General features: G+C 40.8%; 1 long non-coding RNA gene across 1 annotated transcript; it reads right to left on the bottom strand.

The window, feature by feature from the left end:
• On the bottom strand, nt 1-22,451 carry LOC128792153 (uncharacterized). The gene is made up of 4 exons (XR_008432327.1): nt 21,959-22,451; nt 9,146-9,310; nt 7,280-7,326; nt 1-55 (listed from the first exon to the last, which is right to left on the bottom strand). It is a non-coding gene; the product is annotated as an uncharacterized LOC128792153 (long non-coding RNA).
• Between the last annotated feature and the right edge of the window lie 1,781 nt (nt 22,452-24,232).

Raw genomic sequence — 24,232 nt, 5'->3', positions numbered from 1 at the left:
ACCTTTCAAATTCTTACTGCATCAACTTCTCCATCCACCGGTACATCTCAAGGACCTAGGGGAAAGTTTTTGTTTTCTGGTTTGGTTTTTCTACTCCCCACCATTAGAAGCATCTGTCTTCAGAAAAAAAAGTCCTGAATATTCCAGTTAATTCAAGCTGATTTACACTGTTTTGTTGCTGTGCATGCCTCTCTAGATTCTCAATATGAGTAGTCATGTCTTTTGCCTTATTTTTTTGTGAAGTTACTTTTACCTGCCTGGAGAAAAATCTGATATTTTATACAGTGTTCAAATTTCAAGAGAGCCCATTTATCCCTGCCATCCGCTTTGAAGATCAGTGCAGCTTTGTCATTACAAGTATGTAGCACATAAGGTCTCAGCATGCTAAGATGGTTCAACTGCTGCTTAAATAATAGACAATTAACTGTCAGTCTTCAAAGCATGAATAAGAGCTGTTAGGCATTGTTAGTAAGATTGATTTTTAATATGCTTAATATTTATAATGTGTCATACAGTGACTACACAAATATTTATGTTAAGCAAGAAAAGCACAGGGAATGGTCTGCATTTTGTTACAACTACATAATATTCTGCATGGCAGAAGTCTTCAAATATTATAGGCATGTTTGATGTCTCTGCTTTTTAATTGAAGTTGGAGGACTGTGCAGGGCTCAGTTAATGAACCAAGCCAAAACTGTTTGGAGATACTCTCCAAGCAATCATCTAAGTCTAATTCTTAGACCTGCCCATAGACTCTCATTGAACACCTAAAATCTGTTAAACCTCCACAGCTTCATTATAGGAATTGTTTCCAGTAATTGACAATGGACTCCTAAAACTCTTATAATCCAATTTCTTTTTTTTTTTTTTCCTCATTCCCACTTAGACTGTATACTGCCAAAAGCTCAGCTTGTCCTTGGTTTTGTCACAGTTTAATCCATATAAGGCAGCTAGACCAATCTGTTTGGAACGGAACTTGTGTTTACCTTCCCTTTGAGAAGATTGTAGGAAGTTTGTTCAGCAAGAGGAAGGTGACATAGCTCACAGCTGACATTGCCAAAGCCCTAATGGGTACACACCGCAGAATGCTCAGCAGCCAATCAAGCACGTCATTCAGTTCTAACACAAATAAATACAAAGATGTGTCACTTGTGTTCTCTTTTAGTAATTCCTAGAAAAGGTGCTGTTATCAGAAGTGCAGTTTATCTCTGCCTTCCCACCGCTGTAGAAAATGTAGCTCTGCATAAGGTTTCTTCAGACACTTCCACGTGCTGGAAACTTGCCAGCTATTACTCATAAATAAATATATTAATACAGATATCTAAGTGCAAAAGGGAAAAACTTTTAAGTTCAAACATAAAGAAAGCTCAGTAAGAGTCAGAGTAGTGTTGTGTCTAAAATGGCATATACTGAAATTTTCTATAAACACAGACTGAAATTCTGCTCCTCCATGAAGTATTGATACATTTCCTTGACTCTCTGAAGAAATTGAAAAGTCATATAGAAAATGGCAGCATCAAAAAGAAATAACACCCCAAACTGATGAGCATATTAAGACAATTTAGGGCCCATATCTGAAGGGAGGAACTTGGAAGCAAACTTTTCAAAATTCCCATGCAAGTTCCCTAGATGTTTAGGGCCTTCTTTCCATGACCATTATAATTTCCATTTGGATCACTTGTCAGCTGAATGTTCCGTGGATTTTTCTTCCAGTTATTCCTTGCATGGCAATTGTGCCCATTTCCTCCCCCATGAAGCTCTACTGTGTTTCTGACCCAGCTATTCCAGCCCTTCTCACTGCTCCTGCAAACAGTGGCACCAGATCTCCTCTGAGAATTCCCAGCTCCTCTGAGCACTCGCACCACTGGCTGCCTGCTCTCCTAAGTGCTCCAATTACCCACTACAAAAACCAGCTTGTTCCATTGTCATATGGGGAAAGCATATTTTAGTGCCTGGAATGGAACCTGAATTCCTGGCCTCTCCCCAGTTCCATCCATTGCTGCCAGAATAAACAAAGAAGAAAAAAAGTATTCCACATAAAAATGACCTGAAAATGAGCCCTCAGATTTTGCTATTGCCTGATTATATACTGGGTACAGAAATTCTGCAATTATAAGTTTGTTTATTACTCAGAACTTCTCCACAAGTGCATGATACCTAGGTATTTTGGAAAAATAACTTTCCACTTAGCCCCTCATTTATGATCAATAGATATTATATCTTTTAAATTTGTAACTTGCTGCCTTGAGGAGATGAAGGTACAGTTTGACAGAGCCAGCAGATATCTGCACTTGCAGCTTAGGTTCAGTAGGAAACCAATAAACAAAATAGGAAGGAAAATGCAATTAATTATCCTTTGAAAGGTCACTTCTCTTACTCCAGTTAGAAGAGACAACACATACAAGAGCACGCATCTCCCTAGCATTAACAAAACATACTCTAAAGGGACAGAGGCAACTCCAGAGCTTGGCAAGGAGCCTGGAAGCACTTTTCTGTCCTGATAGCAGCCTTGGAGGTATTTTCAGAAGTAATCCCTTCCTTCCCAGAGGTTACGTCTTCCAAAAAGCACATAGGCTTAGAACTAGCTGATCCTAAAATAATGCCTTTCACTGCCACAATATGCTGGTTATGATTTAAAGAGAGACACTTAAATATCCCTTTAGAGGGTATATAAAACTCAGGGATCTAATTTGGCAAAAGTTGTTGCCACCAAACAATTTTCATCTAAGGAATTCCCACTCCATAGCTTTTCCCATAGTCAATCACTCTTGCTCACAGGAAGCAGGGGCAGGATAAAAAACCCAGCCAAAATATGCTTTGTAAAACTAAAAGCATTCCTTATTGGTGTCTCTGCACATCGCTGGGAGCTCTGTCAGTAAATACAGTGACTTTTCTATATGTGAAATGTTTCACTTTTAATGCATCCACAGTCTTGTAAATCTCATTTTTCATCCCTGGCTCTAGTGTGTGCCATTTTTGAGAAGGTTAACCTTTGCTCTACTGTCATCAAAGATCCCTTTCCTTATTCAGATGTCTGAACAGAGCAGGTTTTCCTCATGAAACTTTGCAGGGCCTCTTGACAACACCTCTTGAGAGATGTGCTGGTACCACAGGTTGGAGAACTGACATATTTCACCAAAAACTTCCCAGGGAAAAAAAAAGAGCAAAAAGCATGTGGCCTCTGGAGCCAGCTGGAATAAGCTGTAATGTGTTGGAGAAGTAGGACTGCAGAGTAAGAATACATCACGGTTAGTTTGCAACTTCTCAGAATAAACTGTTCATACCATATTCCAGGGATACTGCCAAATAGCTGCAGCTGACTCAGTGTGCCAGTGATATGGAATAACAGTTCAAAGGAACAAACCCAAGGAATTCAGAGTTTCATGTGCTAATGCTGCTGGAAAACTCAGTCACCTAACCCTTGGCAAGTTATCAAAATACTAAATGGCAACATATCCCCAAATAAATTGAAATTGCATAGTGGTGGCTCATCACTCCAAGAAATAAAGTGTGACTATTACAAAGCAGATGTTTCAATTAATTTGTTATGATACACTGGCTTCAAAGTTGTGGTCTATGAGGCAGTAATCCAAGACAGATCCAGGATTTTTAGCATCAAACAAACAAGTTAGCATTTACAAAGCAGAGTTTTTCTGTAGCCCTCAAAAAATAATCAGCTTTTTCAAAATCCGATAAAATGCACCTTGCTGAGGATGCTGGCAGTGGCTGGAGCTGCATGGCTTCCAGGGCTCATCTCTGGAAGGCCCTCAAAAACTCCCCAGTAGTTTCCTCCAGCCCCTCCCAACCCCCAGACTGATGGAAACACCCCTCCTTTCATCCATGGTGAGCCCTGCAATCCCCTTGTTAGTGGCAGAAAGATTTCTCCTGCAAGCACGAGCTCTCCAGGTGATCTCATCAGGTGCAACCACTAACAGCCAAATTTCATTAAGAAAGCATTTAAAAATACTGAAACAGTGTTAATTGAGGTTGAGTACAGGCTGGGAATGACATCCATCAGTTTTGGATGCCCATTTGTGTTTCCAGGAGCCAGTCACATGAAATAACAAGCTACCAGTCCATCCTGTGCTCACTCAAAGCCAGAGGTTGATGTCTTAAATCCCCACAATACACAGCTTTGCATTATGCCACAGGGAGCTTCCAGAGCCCAACAAATCCTCGGTGAATTGATAATTTCGCCCTCAGCTGCCATGTGGAAGAAAAAGCCCCTGTTAAATTTGGTTACACACAGCTGAACAGAAGGGAGCTGAGACAGCCAGGAATCTGTTATTTTAGACAGACCTGAAAAACAAATGGAGGACATTGGGGGTTCATGCCATCAGTGTCCAGGCAACAAGCTTTAAAAGTGTTTTCCTTTCAACTCTAGAAAACAAATTTCACCACAAGAGCTAAGAAATCTTTACCAGCAGCAGCTCAGATACCACTGATTTTTATCAAAACCAAGAAGACTAGTGAAATTGCCATTTTCTTCTTTCAAAAGAAAGTTACTGACAGGTGCTGATAAGGAGAAAGCATTAATATACAAAGTGCCTGTAGCCAGGGCAACTGAAGGGCTCAGCTGAGCAAAGATTTCCACTTCTGATAAGAATGCAAGCAAGTAATGAAGACATCCATATGAATGTTGCCTTGTGGATATGTTTATGCCAGAGAAGCAGAATAACACAGGAAATCAAACTTACTGATCTTGCTTATTAGCAGGGTTGGAGACCGAGGAGGGAAGGAAAGGCAAGAAAGCTGAGGTTCATCAGGTACATCTCCAATTGCCACATATCTCCAAGTGATATTTGCCCCTAGTAAGTTGTTCCATTACTTATCATGTGGATCTGGTGAATGGTCTCACGCTGTTAAGCTTCAAATCCTTATATCATCGAGTCCCCCCAAAGTGGGGAAAAAAAAGAGCACCATTACTACATGGCATCATCACACTCATTTAGAAGCACAGATCAGATTACAGATTTAATTGAAATAAATCCACCCTCACAAGTTTAATCTCAAGGATGCTGAACTACAAGAATCCTCAGCCAGAGGCTTTAGACGAGATGTAAATATTACTCCTGTTATCTCCTCATCATGCACAGCACACCACAGGGGTGTTCTATCCCTTCCATCAGATACAGGCCAAAGCCTTACCCAAAAGCAACTGAGAGCACAGTTAGTTAAATCAAGAACAAACTTTGCATTTCCAGGCAATCCTACATGAATTACAATACTTGGAACAGAAAACCCAGAAACAAAAGTGAAATGGGCAACATGTACTTGCCTCTGTAAGTGGAATAAGAGAGATTAAAATGTCTACCCACTGTGCAAATAAAGGATCAAAGCAAACACCATTGCTTCCTAGTTCCCAGGAGGTGGGTTTTGCTTTTTTCTTGTTTTGTTTGTTTAAATAAAGTGTTGTTTATTCATTCTCCCAATCTTTCAATAGAGCCATGAATGTCCCCAGTCAATGAGGCATGCTGCCTCCCAGGGTACTTGGAAAAGCACTGCACATTTAAAGAACTCTGTCACAAACATTTATTCAATGGTTTCCTCAGAACACCATCCATGTGATCCCTTTCAGGTCTTCTGTTTGGCTTTTTTTTTTTTTTTTTGTCTCCCCTGAAGCCTGGGCTGCAGGAGAAAGAGCACTTGCTACCCAGTGAGACCCAAAAGGCTTGGCCATTCAGAAAACCTCTTACTAGGGAAAGGAACAAGAGGCTGATAGCTTCTGCAATAAGATGTAAAATAATGCAGGAATAATAACGTAAAAAATTACACCCAACTCCACACCAGCATTGCATCCTCAGGAAAAACTCTGCTGTGTAAGTTTTTGCCTATTTTCCCCATGAAAGAGCCCAGCAGCCCAGCTGCAGCTCGTGGCCCTAAGGCAGACAAAGCCCCCTGAATAAGAGACATCCACCTCACCTTTTTGCCCAGAAATACCCCAGGAAGAGCAGGAGCTGGGAAAGACAGGGCCTTGACTACTCTGCCCAAGCTACAATGCATGTCAGATTAAGACACCAAAACCACAGTAAAATTGAAATAAGACAAGATTGAATAAGACAGGGGTTTTCCCCTGCAATCAATTGATTTTGGTCACATTTAAAACCATGCTTTCCTTCTAGCTTCTGAAAAGAAAGACTTAAAAAATATATTTGAAGATATTTTAGAAAAGGAAAATTTGTTTGAAAGGGTGAGTGATGCCATTCAGAAAGACATAATTAAGAGATAAATAGGTTTTAGCCACCTTGACCCAGGACACAGTACTAACAGCCACTACTGATCTAAATCCTTCCAGACTCCTGGCAGATTAAGAATATTTGGGGTTTATGTTGTAAACAAAGAAATTAAATGAGTTCATGAGAGAACTTTTACACAAATCCACACAGAGGACAGGATGGGAATGCCAAGCCTAGTCTCCAGAAGAGAGTAAATCCAGCAATTGGCTTCCCAGTAACCTGGTCCTGACAAGCAAAGCTGTACCAACTGCAGGCCACAGAGATCTTGCCAGATGTAACACACAAAAAAAAAATCTCACAAACACAAAACTTGCTCCAATTTACCAACATTGCTTTTTTGTCAATGTCAAAAGCACAAAATAGTTTAGAACAAATTCAGATTTGCTTGCAGATTTATGATCGGGACATTAATCCTCTGTGGCACTTACTTTTTTTTCCCTTTTTCTTTACAGATATTTCCGCAAAAAACATAACTATGCAAAACCTTATGAAACAAGTGCCAAATTCCCTCAAGGAAAGTTAATTAGAAGGGGTAATTGATTAAGCCCAGGTAGGTTTCTGTGACATAAAACAAAACCACAAGCTCCTTTTGTATACATTTCTAGTATCAAAAAACATTTAGTCTACATCCCCTTTCTACCATTCTTTCCAATAAAATGTTTCAGATTAAAGTACAGAAATGTGCTCCAACATCAATTTTCTTCAAGAAAAAACTTAGTGAAAATGTCAGCATTTTCATTGGTGATTTTTCACAACTAAAGGCCCTCGTACTTCTAAATAGCATATCCCAATGACTTTTTTTTTTTTACTGTGTAATCTGTAAAAAGATTTTTAAAGTCATTCAAACCCCAATTTTTATGCAAGAAAATATGTGATGTAACCGGCTCTCTTTCCCTTCTCCCCTCTCTTTTATGGCTACAAAATGCAAACACTAAACGCAAAGGAGGACAGAAATAAAGAACACATAACATGGCTTACTCACATTGGCAGGTGGTGCACTTTTTCGATAAATGTGACTTATTTCAGTGAAAAACCTGACTTACCTGTTGTGATGCACAAATTTGAAGACAATCAAGTCTGGAAAGCAGAGCTAAAAAATATAAGAAACAAGAATATTAACGGCATTTTTCCCAAAGGCAGATGCTCCTACTGTGCAAAGTTGCAGAAATAACAGATCACACAATGACATAACATTCCCACTGCCTTGTGATGAATTTAGTGGCATCTGTAGCAAACCTATCCCTAATTCAGTCTAAAGCAGGTGTTCCATTTTATGTTAGGCATCATTGCATGTAGACTGCAATGCAATCAAAATGCTCTTAAGTGAGACCCTTCCAAATTCTGAAGTGGATTTTGAAAGCATATTAGATAATAAAAGTGAAAAACCAACATTTCCCCTGGCTTTGTTTTCTATTACTTCTGGTTTTGACAGGGTCCAGGTAAACAGCTTCAGGAACATAAGCCCTTCCACAGGTAAGCAGCCAGTACAGCTCACTAAGAGCCAAGGAGCAAAGGGACACTTCTGGGAGCTCCCAGAGCAGGTCTGGGCTCAGATCCGGTGTCATTGTCTTCTGCTGAACGTCCCTGGGTGCAGGGCACACAGCAGAAAGCAACGCATATCAAACTTGGCAAAAAGCGCTTTCCCCAGAAACAGCACAAAGACAAGTTTAAAACAGGTCTGTATAGTGCTGGAAAATGCTGCTAGGCAGACTCAAAGCATCAGCTTTTTAAACCCTCCTGAGCTCAATTAGCTAATTAATTAACTTGTTAACTATCTTTAATAAGTTACTGAGCAGTGAGTACCTCCTGTCGCCCTGGTAGTAGCTCAAATCCATACCCCTGCCCACCAAGTTAATTTCTCAGTGGTTATGGGAAGCATTATAATTAAAACTTTATTAAAAGAGAATAAAGATACAGAAAGGAAACAGAACTGCTAAGACATATCTTTTGCATGCTCTGGCTGGACATACTTTAGCCTTCTATTGTGCCTACAGATTGTACTGAGCCTTAAGTATTGAACCGTACAGTACTTTGCAAGCAAAAATAAGCTTGACTGGCTCATTACCAAAGCAGACACAAGTTGCCTATGCTAGAAGATGTACAAGTTATAAAGCAACAACTAAAGACAGACTCATGGCCCTCAGCAGGCCCAGACCCACTGAACCCAAGGAGCCTGTGTAAGGCCCTTTGCCAGCAGCTCAGCACATTGGCAGAGACAGGTGGATTCTGCCTGCCACCAGTGCTACTTTTCCAGGCACTGAAATGCCCACTCCAATGTCACCTCAGCGCTCCCTAGACTCTGCTGCTCTGAACCTCCAATGGGCTGAACTGGGTTCACAAGCTTTGTTGTAAGTTCAGCTTCCCTCAGGGTTGAGGGACATGACATCCACTGGGGGTGTAGGAAACAAAAATCAGGTTCGTGTTTACTTCTCCCTGAACGGGTTCAAGTCCACACTGCAGGGAACTTCTGAATGATTTGTGGAGTCGTGTTTTTAGGTTCCACTGTATGTATGTTCAAAATGCTTTATCCCTCTGTACCCCCCTTGTGCCTTTTTGGTTCATCCCAGGTTTTCCCATCAGCACCTGTGTCTCCATCAATCCCAAAAACCCTGACTCAGGCCCCTGACCCCCCGCCAGGTGACTTGTCCATCCTCCCCCTCTGTCTGGAAGCTTCTGCGGGGGTCGCTGGGTGACTGGACAATGGCCTGGGGTCCCTCCCCTGCTCCCTGCTCAGTGGATACCCTGGCTGTCCTTCCCTCGAGGGCCATGCCCATCTCTCTCCCTTTGGCTGATCGGGTTTCCACCCACCCTATATCAGGGCCTGATCCAGGCCCAGAGCTCCCTCTCTTCTGGGACCTCTCTGAGTGCTGTGGGGCTCTCCTCGGAGTCACAATAAATCTTGGCCTTACCCCCAGAAGAGTGTCTCCTCCTTCCTTGCCGGTGGGATCAGCCGTGTCCCCGGAGCCACGCAGGCACTCTCTAAAGCCCAGCTGGGTTCAGCAGGGAGTGCCTCTCGCTGCCCTGTCACCCCGAGGAGAGTGAGCCGGGGCTGGCAGGTGATCTGCTCTTGCGAACTGGGGACGAGACGTGGCAATGATTATTCAATTAATCACTTACTTTAGCTGTTTACATAAATTGTATTTTACTACTCAACATATTTATTTAAAGCCATGGCACTAGAATGCCATGGAACTCACCTGCAGGTTTTATACCCAGCCTTCTGTACTGGAGGAGCTTCCTGTAGGAATGCTCCAGGCTCAGCTGCTCAGATGATTTGATGCAAATACCCTCTTAGTGAATTAGAAAACTAATTCAGTACAGCTTTCAAATTTTAAAACACTCTGCTATGTATTTTATATCAATAGCTTAAGTTAACCCTTTATATTAAAACTTACAAAATTTCTTATTTTCTAAATACATCTACCACACAAAACCTCCTCTATCTTCAGCATCTTTATATAACAACAGTTAATTGTTCAATGAGCAGTTATCAAATCGCCTGTTTATCATTTAGGACAGCCCAAAACTGATGGGGAATGAAGACACTGAGCAGCAGCAGCTGCTAAATGAACTGCTTATCCCCACCTGCTGTGGGGTTAAATTTGTTCCAAATTAGGCTAGCCTTATTCAAACTACCTATACAGCTAATTTTGGATGTCAGTACATCCTCACAAAATTATGGCATATTTTTCCTGGCATTTCCTGTCTGTGGTGTTCTCCAACACATATTTCTGTCTAGTTTGAAGAACTGCATTTTGTTTGCAAGTACATATCCTTGGTGTGCAAAGAAAATACGCTGTTAAGCTTGGGTTTGTAAGACCCCTTGACATAACAAAGTACTTGGAATACTAGAGAAACCTGAACCAGCCCTTCCAGTAGGGACCTTTAACTAAAGGAGAACTTCCTGCTTGCAGTCTCTCCAGGAGAACAGCTCTCTGCTCTTTTTGCAGTCTCTCCAGGAGAACAGCTCTCTGCTCTTCTTGTAAAGCAGCTGAGCAATCTGTAGTAATCTGTAGATCTGTAGGTTGCTATTGCAATGATTTGTAGTCACTTCTCTACTGATTTGTAATCACTATCAGCAAAAGTAGAGAAGCATTACAGAGCATGCCACTTAATTCAGCACAAATTTTCAGTAAAGATGGACTGGTAGAAAGCCCTGGCCAAATTCCTTCTCAGTTCAGAGACAATACAGAGCAGGAGATTAAAATGTGATGATCTGAGCCTGTCCTTGTTTTCTTTATACAAGTTTCATCACAGGGCAGCCATCACAAGTCCTGTCTGGAGAATCCATCAAGTAGCAATGGTTTATACACTTCACTTCAAGAAAACTGTGCCAAACTTCTCCAAAAACAGGCTGCCAAAAGTTAGATTCTTGTCTATGTTTATAGTTGTATAACCCATATTTGATTAGCTCCAACGGGTTTTGGTTTAGAGGCAGGAGTCACAATTGCACAAGGTTTTAATTAGATGTTTGGTCACTCTGCTCTTTCCTGAATTCCAGCCATTTCCTTGCATGCTCATACACAAAGCTGGAAGCTTTTAGGGAGGCAGAGTGAAACATAAACCTCCCCAAGCTAACAACAGATAACTAAACCCCTAATGTAGCATAAGAAATCATTTCAGCAGGAGCAGCCCTTTGCCAAAAAAACTGGAGTTCAGCAGCTAATTGACAAGTGTGTACATGGTTGAGTCAATACTGGCTGGTAATAAAGTGATTTTAAGGAGCTGCTATGATTTTCACATCACGCGTGACTGCTACTGTATGTCTTGCCAAATGTTAATATAGTTTGTCTAAAAATGGTGTATTAATTTCCAGTAATAGTAGTACATCCTCAATATCAGTTTTAAGAAAGGAGATGAAACAAAAGTGCATATGATGCCCATGAAAATATTTTCTTTCCAAATCCAATTAGTCTCTAAAATACATCTTGTTAACTAAATTCTGGCATCAGGCTAAGAAACAGTCTGAACTTACAAGAGAACATGAGATAACGCTAGTTTTCATAAATTTTGTGGTTCAGTACATTCAGTTTGTACTGCAGCTTTTTCAGATTTATTGCAATTTCTGCTCAGCTCAAGAGTGTCCTACACAAAGGAACTGTCTCACCTACAGTCTGAGCTCAATGGAGAGGGACAAACAGAATTTTGTATACTCTCTCCTGCTTATCTTTCACTTAGTCCAGTCTTCAGTATTTGTAGCATTTATAATATTTTGTGCAAATCACAAATACTGCCCCTATTCCTTAAGCTCCCTTTTATTTCACAAAAGGAAGAGAAAACGTTTCTGTGGAGAAAAAAGAAATTCCTTTGCAAGAGCACACTAAGCCTGTGGGAAATCAGGACTCCTGTATGACTAACCAATATGATTAAGCAGAAGCTGTTTACTGTTTACATTACAGAGTTATTTATACATTCTAAGCCTACTGCACACAGTGATCACACAGTTCTTAGTGGTGCGTTTGCTTGTCCACACGTTCTGTATCCACTTCTCAGAATATGTGATTGGTTATAGTCCAGGTGGCTCACAGCTCTCTGTTATCTCCTTCTTGTGATCTTGGAATTCAGTTTCTTACCTTCTTTCTTACTTTAGCACAGTTTATGTCTTAGTAACCTTGATGAATTCCAGAGAGCCCTGAGAAAATTCTGATAAGAACATTTATAAGCGAAATGGCTGGTGCACCCTGTAGTCTAAGTTGTTCAGATACATTGCTACATAAGCCCTACAGCCTTCCTTTTATATGTACAGCTCAAAACTCTGCAGCAAACCCTGGCTGTAAGTACGGGCATTATAAAACTAACCAATTCATTCTCAAAGGAACTGCATGCCAAATTTACTAGACCAACACCAGCCTCCCATCTCCTGTTCCACTCTAAACATGCACACACTTGCAAAGAAGTTATGGCACTCTGCAGCCCACATTTTAACCAGCATCTTTCCTGATGTCCTCAATGTCTCTTTTCCTTTTTCTGCCTCTTACATTTTTCTGCTACCGTTCTGCTGTCCTGCAGTTATGTTCTCAAAATAAATTACCTCCAAATTTTATCTTTCCCCTATTAGAAGGACCATTTTGTGTCCTGCTACTTAACTTATTCTTTCAGCTTTCCTTTCCTATTGAAGGGATTACTCAGCTGATAATGAAACAACTGCTAAAACGTCACAGCCTAAGCCAGCAATTTTAGTTTATCTTGACCTGATATGCTGCACATCTTGATAGGGTCTTGGGTGCTGGCAGCTGAGTTCTCATCCCTGCAGACAGCTGAAGGCAGAAACTGCTATATTCATCCAGAGAATGAGGTCTCTGCTCTTCAGCTGCATTTTAAGGACTTTTTTCACAGACTTTGACAGGGCTGCAGCAGTTCCATGTTCTTGTCATGAGTTTGCTAGTAAAGCTAGTCACACATGCTAGAGGAAGTCACTCAGACCTTGAATGCACCTTCTGTGTAAGATTCTTAGTCTCATCCCTATGAACTGAGGATTAAATAAACATTTTGGTTAATAATGCAAAATATTAATTTTATGCAATGTAACATTTATCATGTCCAAAAAGCCTTCCCTGGGTTTCAGAAAGGAAGATGTCTCTGACACTGAACCTAGAGCTGTATGAAGAAAACCAGCCGATGACTCCTCATAATTTTTCCTTTGCTTCCCCTGTTTACAGACAAACTACACAGATGTTAAGTGGGACCATCTTAAATCTTCTGGTCAACACTGTGATTTTGCACAAAAGTGTATTACTTTTCCATCTTAAACAACTATCCGAAAGTAAACTAAACTAAACAAAGCTTTTAGTCTTAAACTTTAGTCCAGTATCAGAGGGCTGTTATTCAAAAAACATCTCACTGGAAGAGGGTTTTATAAAGCCTCTTCTGTCTGGTTACAAGAAGAGCTGATATTCAGGACACAGAATGTTTCCTAGAAGTCTGCCGGATCGGTCCGTGTCTCACAAACGGGACGGGACCCTGAGTGGTTGCAGACTTAGGATTTGTTATCTGTCTGTATCATACAAGCAGAAAGCAAGAGACACAGGAAAACAACAACATCCATGCAAACACAGATCAGAGACAAGATGGCAGCCCATGCAAAGCCTTTTTCTACATATTCTTTGAACCAATAGCATAAAAGAAAAGGTGTAAAGTCATTATACTCTAACCAATTAGAAAAGGAACCACGTGGGTTTAACATTAACAAAAGGACTAATATGAACCTCAAACAATACACAACAATTCATTATTTAACATGGAAACTTTTTCTGTCTTTGCAAAGCATGTATCTAGGACTTTTCACATCTTGAGCTATCAATAAGTTCTTGTTCTTTCTTGTTTCTTATGATAAATATAAATGTATTCACTTGGTTCTTAACTTCCTAGCTTCCCATGAGAAGGTTCAGAAATTTCCCAGCCTTTCTCAGCTTTAGAAAGTGTCTTTTACCTTTTTATATTCCTACATAGAAGTACCACACAATCATAGGTGAAATGGAAGACAAAAGTTTTGGAATTAAGACAATAGTTATCTTTTCCTGAGAACTGGAAATCTAGTCCTTGAGGTTGGCTCATGTTAGGAGAAGGCCCTCCTGTATTCCTTAAGCAACTTTGCCACTAATATTTAATAACTCTAAGCAGCCAAGCTGTACAGCAAGATAGGTTTGACTGTTAGTGATCCTACACAATGAGAAGAAAATGACACGTGACAGAAACTGGGCATTTTTGAATTTTCAGCATCCCCATGACATCCATTTACAGGAAACCAACTCCCATGTTTATACCACCAAAGCCAAGCTAAAATACATAGTCAGTAGAAAACAGATTATACAGTGCTGTTTACACTCTTGCAGTCACTAAAACTTTCCTGCATGAATATCTGCAGGTAGTTGTTGATACCTTCTGAGACACTTGCTGCCTTATTAAAATTAGGAAGCAGTAATTCTAGAGGACCGATCATATTCTTACAACTTCTACACACATCCCACAAAGCTGGCACTTCCACAAAATATTGGGTAGCACATTTGGTGTCAAGTTGTTCTTCTAATGAGGAATTTCTAGTTTAAAAAAACCCAGACAAGGAGTTGATCTTACTCGAGTTGTAGCAATTCTCACAATGAGCCTGGAGACGCAAGAGCACCCTCACTGCCTGGTTAGAGAAGGAATATTTTTCACATCATTCTTAGAACATATTTGGAGAAAAGTAATTAAAACAACACTCTTGCTATTATTACTTGCTTCTTTCCCATCAAACTTCCAAGAAGAACCTTTGCTGGAAAATGAGCTATGGCTGCCTTCCTTTTTCTGCTATTTTAATATACCTGTGGTCGATCCTTTCAATACTGCACTGCAAGAGACAAGAACATTTAATTCAAGCAGCCCTAAGAGCCTTTAAATATCATACTGGGAAGTTTGTTTTCCATTTTTTACATATGAGATTGGATTATTTTAGCATCTTCCTGCAGTGAGACTCCTTATCCCTTTTTGATTTTGGAATGCATGCAATCAAAATAATACTAATGTTCTCCAAAGTATCTTCTAAAAATGTAAGATGTATGTGCCTCTTGGAGCTTATGCCTCTCCTGTTCCTTCCCAGGGACTGCAGGAATGTGAGAGCTTCAGAACTGAAATCTTCACTGCACAACTGGATTGCTTTTATTTTTAACAAGCACCCCAAATACAACTGGCTGTGCCCTGCATATAATAAACATTATAATAAACCAGCACTAAAACACTAAGCCACTGCCACTGCAACCTGACCACAGCAGGACCCATGACAAGCCCAAACCCTGCACCAGAGGTGGGATGTGCTGTTGAAACCCCTGCTTTCTGAAATGTACGTGCAATCCTGTCTGTAGTGCTCAGCCCATATAACATGCACACAACAACATTCCTTTCATATTCGACCCTGTTAGCCAAGCCTTTGGGCCATGCCAAGTCCTTCAATAATATTTACAGCCCCTGTCCTCAGCTCCATCTCTTAATAAAACGCAGCTGAGGTCACCACCACCACCTGCTCTGGCAGCCAGGATCCATCTAAGCAGTGCTGTTGCCTGCCTGTGCTGACCCTCTGCTCAGCCCCAGCTGAGGCTGACAGCTGCTCTTGGGACATCTGTATAGGCTGCACTGCACTGGGATTCCTGCCACAGCACTTCTGACATTGCTTTATTCCCAAGAGCTAGTTTGTTATCTTGGAAAAAAAAAAGTGAATAAATAGGAAAAATGAATCAGAAACACGGGCATATTTTTATTTGAAGGCTAAAACCTAGCCATCTCACAAGTACTCTGAACTGTGCCAAGTGTATTTTAATGGTGCACGTAATGAAAAGAAAAAAGAATATTTTATGTCATCTGTATCCGTGGTGAAATTTGCTGATCAGAAATATGGAAAGACTGGTGTTTTCTGCTTGTAAAGGAAAGAAATAATAACCAGCTTCTCCAATGTCCATCAGTTCAGGGTTAAAAGGAAATGTTTCACAGGGCAGAGCAATTTTTGGAAATGTTTCCTTAATCCAGATGCAATGTTGAACTTCTTTCTTCTTTCAATAATTACAGAGTCCCAAGGAAAACAAAGGGAAAAGTCATGATTCCAGAGGCAGACTAAACATTGTGCCATGGGACCACTGTGAATCTTTCAACCCAGCTCTGTTTTTCATTGTTACAAAATGCGCTTCTGAAAACTGGCTTCAGTCTTATTGCATTGATTATCACCAAAAAGGAGAAGTCACTCGATCAACAAAATACCTATATTTCCTTCTGAATGTCTGTCCCTCAGAATATAATTTGTAGGTGTCCCAAACTCCAGGCAAGGAATTTGCACAGGAGTAATCTCTACATTTCTTAGGGTATGATGTCATCCAGCAAAGGCAGTGCAAGACATAAAGATGCACTGACAGGAGCTTTTCCCTGAACCCTCTTCTCATTAGTGCTTGCAGGTCAGATGCAGTGACTGGGAAAGGGACAAGAGCATCAGTTTGGCACTGGAGTAGCCAGCTGGATCACACCCAGAGGCTACATGAGGGTCAGACACAGAGAAGCAAGACCATCCCCTGCAGAAACAAATCACCATTTGGTGTGTTTAGCTGTCAGGTGAAACCCCAGCCCTCCACATCCCTTTTTCAGATGCACAGGGAGTAAAGCTGAGCTGGCCTCCTACAGCAGGAACATCTGGGAGTTATAGAGGCTGAAATGGCTCATGTTTGAAGTCACAAATGGTTGTTCTATCACATAACAGAAACACTAATCTGTAAACATATTTCTTCTATTTTGCAAGAATTAATTGTCAAGCAATTGCCCCATTTTTCTTCTTCCTTCCTTATTAGTATAGTAGTTTTCATATGGGAAAGACAAAGATTAATCCAAACTTTCCACCCTCAGAGTAAATTACACTGTGATAAACAAACATAAGTGACTTCTTTGTTTCACCTTGAGGTAAAATCTTGCCTTACTTTCCAGGAATGGCAAGTCCATGGCTGACATGTCTTCCAATCTTTTTCCCCCGGAATATAACTTGCTGAGCTCAGCATTTTCATTGCCTCATATGTTGCAAAGTTTTGACATCCATGACACAAAGATATAAATTACCAAGCGCAAAATAAATTTCTCTGATGGAGAACTTGTACACCTCGGAGCCAAAAAAGTTACAAATGTTATAACTGCAATAAGGAACTGTTTCCCAGTGAAGGACACAGAGTTGGGTGCTCCTGCCCTGTCAATCCAGTGATACTCATAGTTGTAAAAGCAGTAAAACACTCAGCTCAAGTGACATTTTAGGTTCAGAAAACACTTGAAATCATCCAAACCTATGATGTGCCTTTAGTCAGGATCCTGTGGTTTTTTAAGAGGAGCGTTTGATAAAAAATGAGGTATTGAAAGTGATGAGCAGATTTGGCAAAGAGGAAATGCAGCAGCCTGGTGTTGCAAGGTGCCTTCCTGGGGCACGTCCCTGCTTGCCCTACTGTCACCTCCTTCCCACTTGAGGTGCCATGGCAGTGCTTTTTCCTCTTCTTAGACAGCTGCTGATGCTTTTTCTTTTCTCTTTTCTGCTCCTGTCTCCCCACAAGTAGCATGAATCATTAGATTTGATATGTGCCATAAACTATGACACTCACTAATAGATTTTTTGCATAGGCACCTTCCTCAGCATCCTTTGTGCCACAAGTCCTCTTTCAAAAACAAAATAAGGGTGAAGCTTAGCATATGCCATTAGATATTAGTGCACTGCTAAGGCAGGAATAATCCAAGGTCAGCTGGCAATATTTCAGAAAAACACTGAAAATCTCTCTTGATGTCCAAATCAATAAACAAGAACCTACTGACATTTTTCTTGCAGGAGAAAAAAAAATCTTCTGTATTTTCTCTAAGGGCTTCTCTTGCCTCCAGGCTCTTTGTGTATTAATGCAGCTGCCTGGAAGATTTTTTTATGCAGCCTGCAAAAATATTTCAAACATATGAAAAAATATCATCTGCAATGGTAGACTTGGACAGCCAACAGAGTCAGCTGATGTGGCTGGAAGGACAGATATGGTCACTGGCTGCAAGACCAGCCAGGAGCCACTGAAAATCCAGCAGAGGAAGTTGGGAAGAGCTCACCTCTGTACCACCTGCCTGGTGACTGCCAGAGAGCCTGGCAAAGTGGAGGAATAGTCTGGGCACAGCACAAAAGACATTCTTATTGAAATTACATATCATAGCAAGATGTTATCCTTTGAAACAATCAGCCTTTTCTACCAGAAAACCAAAACAGCTCCAGTATCCAGCTGAGTCATTCATGTTTTTCTACCCATCTTCCAGCTAATTACCTCCAGCTAAGACAACACATTGAGATTTTCTACCTCTGCAGTTAGCATCTCTTGATGAGCTGTACACAAACTGCCAAAAACAGGATGTCTGTCAGCAGCCGCTGTGGACTATTTGTAATCATCCCCTGCTGCTTATTAAACACAGGCTCCTAACCCAGCCATTAGATGTGGTTTTGTTTCTTGTAAAATATCAACTTATTTTTCTCACCTCTTTTATTTTTAACTGATAAACATTTTACAAGTGACAGGATACTAAATAATTTTGCTTATCTGATTTTATCTATGCCTCATCTTCTAAACATACTTAGAACATCTTTTTCTAATTTTACCCTGGCTCAAAGTCCTTGGCACTTAAAATCTCTCTTTTGGCTCAGCTGACAGGACTAACTGGACATGATTATTTATACAGCTGTGTGACTGTTCATGGCCCTATTTAACCAAATAAAGTATAGGGTCTGAGTCTAGCAAAATCTTGCACACATACAAGTTCCTTACTTGTACAGTTTTCAAGAGTAAATGCTTTTTTAAGCCCTAATTTTATGGTGGTCTGAGCAATAAATAAAACTTATAAGGGCACAGAAAATGCCACAGTGGGGCAGAGCACTGCCGTCTCTAGCTCTGCAGTCAGTCTCCAGTCGTGGTGAAGTAAGCAGGTAGGGAAAGCACAAAAATCCAACTGTTTAATTGCTCTGTTCCCCTCACAGTGGTTCTGCATTCACATCTATTACAATAGGGATTTTAGAGCATCCCCATCCTTTTCAGCATCTTTTTGTGGATCTGTTGTCCATGAATTTATTTGAAGCCACTGACTGGCCCATCCCCACAGCCTCCCATGGAAGCCAGTTCCAGATGGTCACTACCTGCTAGCTGAAGACAGGTTTGCTATTATTCTAATTGCTCTCTTACTGCTTGTATCAAGTGATCCTCCCCTAAATGTAGTTTCACCTCTTTGGTCATTGTAATTTCCCTTCTTTGCTCTGTCTCCTTCCTCATGTTAGATAAGGCCAAAACAACTGTCCTTTAGTACCCATTTACAGACCTATTGCCCATGAACATCCCAGCCTGCTCCCAGCAAGAACTAAGGCAAGAAATAACAAAAAAACCTTGGAAGATTTACCATCACCACATTTTTCTAGTGGCTCTGAATAGGACAATTCAAAAAGGGCAGCAATTAAGCGTCAAACACTAATTATCTGGTAATGTTTTTTATCTTGCATCTTGAGCACTCGCAACATTTCTTGAGCACATGTACATTCAACTACTGACTAAAATCTGGTTAGGAAAAATTAAAAAAGGCAACAGGAGCAAAAGTAATGCTTCAGTAGTTCACAAAATGCATATGAAAATGCATGTCTAGAAAATGAAGAGTGCCTTGTGCAGCCCTGAAAATGGCATTGGAGCAACTAAGGAGCTGGCAGAAAAGAAGCTCAGTTTATCCAGGAGCTGATGAAAACTCAGCCTGGTTATGACTGAGCAAAGGCTGACTGTGGCAAAGTAAACAACACAAATGGATGTCTCTACCTAGAGAGGATTTCACCTCAAAATGGTTACAGAAAAAAAATCATTGAAGGCTCTCAATCTCTCTCTCCCTAAAACTACCCTAAATTCCAAAGAGCACAAAATGCTGTTATCACACTCTGAGAACATTCCAGGTCAAATTGAACTTGGCTGTAGATGAGGATAATTTCACATGCATTTGAGTCTGCTTTGTGAAATGTTGTTTAAAAATATATATATATATTTAAAACCCTCAAATGGATTAAGCAGGAAGCTCAAGGTAATTACATTGCTGGCTGAGAACATTCAAAGGTTCCATGTATCTTCAGGAAAAGAAGTCCCTGAGCATGTAAACCGTTCCTAATTAATGACAAAAGTCAGAAAACAATCACTACTTCTCCAAAAAGTGATGCAGGTCAAGGCACCTGCATGAGTTAGTACAATGCACTTTCTTCTGCATTGTTCACCATGAGTTTAAAACTTCGCCATGTTCCTCAAATGCATCCCAGTATTCTGTGGTTTGAGTCAGAGCTAATCACTACCCTTTAGGAAGGGGGAGGCAAATAGCAGGGCAAAATACAGGCCAATATAGAAACTTTTGAGATTGCAAAATCTAACTGTCCTCTGTGGCTGTAAAAATAACAGGATTCTTTGCAGATAACAGTTTCTTTTAGATTTCTGAAAAAAAGTAGAAATCTAACTCAACTCTCCTTTATGTACTCCAGAAGAGGTTACATTCCAGACAGGACTATTTTAACTCAAGAGTTGGTAAAGCACAACAGTTTTAAAATTAATTAATTTTGCAAAAAAAAAGTCTGCTGGCATTTACATTATCTACTTTTTATACTCTTGCAAAACAGTATATAATTTGTTAATGCAATGAAACCTCAATTACTACTTAATCTTACTGATCCAGTCCTCAGATCACACTTTCAGCTACGTGCAGTTTATGCAGAGCAAAGTAGGTGAGGATAAAGCTACAGCACAGGTTAGAATAACCAATATAGGCACCCAGAAATGTTCAGGATGCTTCATACCTTTCCATTTTTCCCAGTGTATTTATAGGCTGAAGGGAAATCTTGGAGCTGTTTGTTGGCAGCTTTCTTACCTAGGAGAGCTCACAGAGCTGGAAAATTGCTGTAAATCTGCTAAATGGTACCGCATGACCAAGTACCATGGGGGACTGGGGAAAACGCACTCAGCTCCTTGTCTCATTATCCTTTGGGTAAATATTTATAAATAAATATGCCCTTAAACTTGAGCAATTGCTAATGAGAATAACTCGCTGCTTTTAAAGCTTAAAACATTGGGCCAATATTGCTATTTCACTGAGGGTTTGAAAAAAAGAAAAAAATAATTATCATCAGAGCAGCACAGAATGCACAGTTCTCAGAGTGGAGAGAAAACATAAAAAGTAAAATAATAAAAATAAAAATACAGAGAGGGAAACATTCAGCCTCATTATTCAGAAGGCACTTTCCAGCTGCCAGCACCGCTTCAAAGCTCTTGCTGAGCCCAGGGGGGTTCATACACAGGAAGAAAGAAGCCACAGATTGATTCCTCTACAGAAGAGAAGCCATGAGTGAACACCTGTCTGGGAAGGGGACAGCGTCCCCAAAGGGAGCTCCCAACCTTGCAGGGCTGGCACTGCCCAGCTCTGCCCTCGGACAGTGACACAGCCCTTGCAGAGTGACAGTCAGCTGTGAGCAAGAGTGGGCTGGATCCAGGGCTGCCGGGACTCAGCCCAGCTGTGCAGGACATGGCACCAGGCTGTTCCACACAGAAGGTGCTCCTGGGCTGGCTGCAGGAGCAGGCAGCACAGACCCACAGTGGCAAATGCTCCTTTCTCACCCCACCTTACAACCTCTTCTCTTTCTGGCAATGACTGTGTTTGAGTACACATTTGCAATGTAGATTTTCAGTCATTCCAGGGAAAATGGAGGTTCACAGAGAACAAGGAACAATCTGCATGCTTCTGAGGGCTGCTCTACTCAGAGGGGGTCCAGCCATAACAGGAGTTTTGCCAGAGGTGCCAGGTGGCCAGGTCAGATCCCGAAGGAAAGCTACACAAACACATGTGCCACAGCTGAGAAATACTGCTTTTCATCACTACAGCCATCATGGTAACCCAGCTCCATCGACAAGACAGCCAGCCCAAACTACAGCAAACATGCTGCAGGTCTGACTGTACCTATTCTTTCCTGGTTGCCCTGGGTTGGCTATATGAAGCTTGTATCCTCAATCGGCTCTTCTGTTTATGCTGGATAATAAGTTTTGCACCTTTGAGACTGGTTCCCAGAGCAAAGTGGGGGGAGAAGTAGCGCGGAGTTTGTTACCAGAAACTGCGCTCACTCCTCCACATTCCAGCTCCTGGACTGTGTTGTCTGCAGCACGGAGAGACAGCAGGACACAGCTCTCCTTTGCTTTTAGTTAGTTTTTAGCTACCTGAGGCAGAGAATTTCCCTGGACTGTGGTTTTTCCTTTTCTTTGGAGCTGTTTAAACCTGCTCTGGACTGAACACCAGGAGAGCACCGGCAGCTCGCACCTGTGGCCCACCGGGCCGGGCCTGGGCCTCGGAGGGACTGATCAGAGACTGAGTGAGCCGAGCCACAGCCCACAGAGGGACTTCCTGAGTTTGTCATCTCTTTCGGAGTGGCAAGAGGCTTTATTGTTTAATATTGTTCAATTTTTGTGCTGGTGAATGCTTTGCCTGTTAAATAAGCAGTTTTTTTCCACTTTCCTCCAAAGAAATCTTTTCCCGAACCAGCTGGGGGGAGGGGCCGTTTGAATTTTCTTTCTAGAGTAACCCCTTAAGAGGTTTTCTCCCAAATTTGCCCTAAACCAGGACACAGATCCACTTTCCCCAGGTCAGAAAGGACTCACTAAACAACATTATAAATATATGTTGATTCTTCACTCAGAAACTTAAAAGCAAGCAGACAGGCAAGCAAAACCCAGTCTTACTAGATTTCCTCCGATGAGGGAGGAAAAAAAACCTGGGGATGTAGTTTAATAGAAACCTGTTGATTTCTCAGCTGTACTTAACACCACAAAAAAAAAAAAAAAAAAAAAAAAAAAAAAAAAAAAAAAAAAAAAAAAAAAAAAAAGCTGGCCAGTAATGCAATGCAAACTGGCAAAGAAAACAAAAGTAGCTCAATTTGAGTGCATTTTGAGTTGCAACAAAATAACATCTTGCTTCAGTTTCAATTTGTTTTAATAGAAGCAAATTAAATAATACTGGCAGACAGAAGATTTAGTAAATATTCAAAGTACCCTGCCTGTATGATGCACACAGGGCAGTTGTGTAATACCTGCTGCAAACCCAAAAGCACAGCAGAGAACCACACGACATCCTTTAATCTGTGTCCAGTTCCAAATCTCTCTTCACTGCTTGTTGTGTATGGATTGGAGTAGTTGTCTGAAATAAAGAAAATACTTATGTAGAGGAGGAATAATTCCATAATACACAGAAAAAAATTGTCCTCACTTCTGTAGGCAAAGCAAGCAGAACATAATCAGTACAGCAGGTATTAGTTATTCAGTGGACATTGGTATAGGACACAGCAGAAGGTAATTTCCTCCAGATAATTTTTGTTCTTCTTTTCATTACCCCTTGCAATTTACCTCTTCTTCCTATGATTCCTAATATGTTCACATATATCCCAGAGATCTGATGTGAGTCCTCTTGTCCCCTGGCTTCTTTCTCAGTTATAAATTTGCCAAAAATGTTGTCCCAGTCTTCAAACAACCATTTTGGTTGGAAAACTACCATAAAAACAAACTTACTTAAAACAAAGACATTAGGTAAACAGCTTGATTAAAAAAAAAAAATCCATAGCAACTAAACACCAGTTTAATGTTAAATGTGAAATAAGTTCACCATTCCAGAGCTTGAACTGCAGCTCATATGTCATGCCTCAGAGCAACACGCATCAGAAAAAGTACTGAAAGATCCTGTTTTGAAGTGTGTGTTTACAAACTGCCACACAGTTGGTTTCTTTTTAAAAAGAGTTAAGAGAAGCTTCCTGGAAGGTGAAATCACAGCCAACATCACAGAGCAGCCCCTCCTCTGCACTAGTTCATCTTGGAAAAGATGAACCTGCAAGGAGAGAAGTGCTGAAGAGACATGTTCAACTCTCCTCTCTGTCACCTCCAATTAACCTGTCCCATCCTTTAAGAACTGGCAAGATTTCCTTTTTTTCCCTTTAAATTATCTATTTGGTACATTTTAGTACTTATAGCCAGCGAATAAATGGTAATTTTTTGTTGATTCTTTTGTTAATTCACGTTTCTTGCTCTCTTTTTTTTCAGTGATGCATCAAGCAATCCTTGAAGAGTCTTCTTGAGAAATACCAAGTGCCTAATGTAGAGATCTCATCACAGCTCCTTACTGGAGGCTGTGTCACAGTGTGGCACTGACTACAGTCCCTTTAAAAAAGGAGTTTGTCAGAACAGTCAGTGAGTTATTGACTGTTACTCTGTCAATGAGTTATATGAGTTATTTTGACAGCCTCTCAAAATTCTGAGTGCAACCTGTAATGCAAAATTACCTGTCACTGCTGTTTGCTGTGACAATAAGTGTTCTGACTATATCTAGCACCGCAATATCAGCAAGGACAGCTTTACTAATTTCTGTGGAATTTTACCTAACATTCATTCAGACAGAAGAAATTATTTTATCATTCTCTCCACATATTTTTATAGGTTGGGACCTGTATT

This window comes from Vidua chalybeata, chromosome 9 (assembly GCF_026979565.1).
Source record: "Vidua chalybeata isolate OUT-0048 chromosome 9, bVidCha1 merged haplotype, whole genome shotgun sequence".
Classification (NCBI taxonomy): domain Eukaryota; kingdom Metazoa; phylum Chordata; class Aves; order Passeriformes; family Viduidae; genus Vidua; species Vidua chalybeata.
The sequence above is the reverse complement of the archived record's forward strand: the minus strand, read 5'-3'. Positions and strand labels throughout refer to the sequence as shown.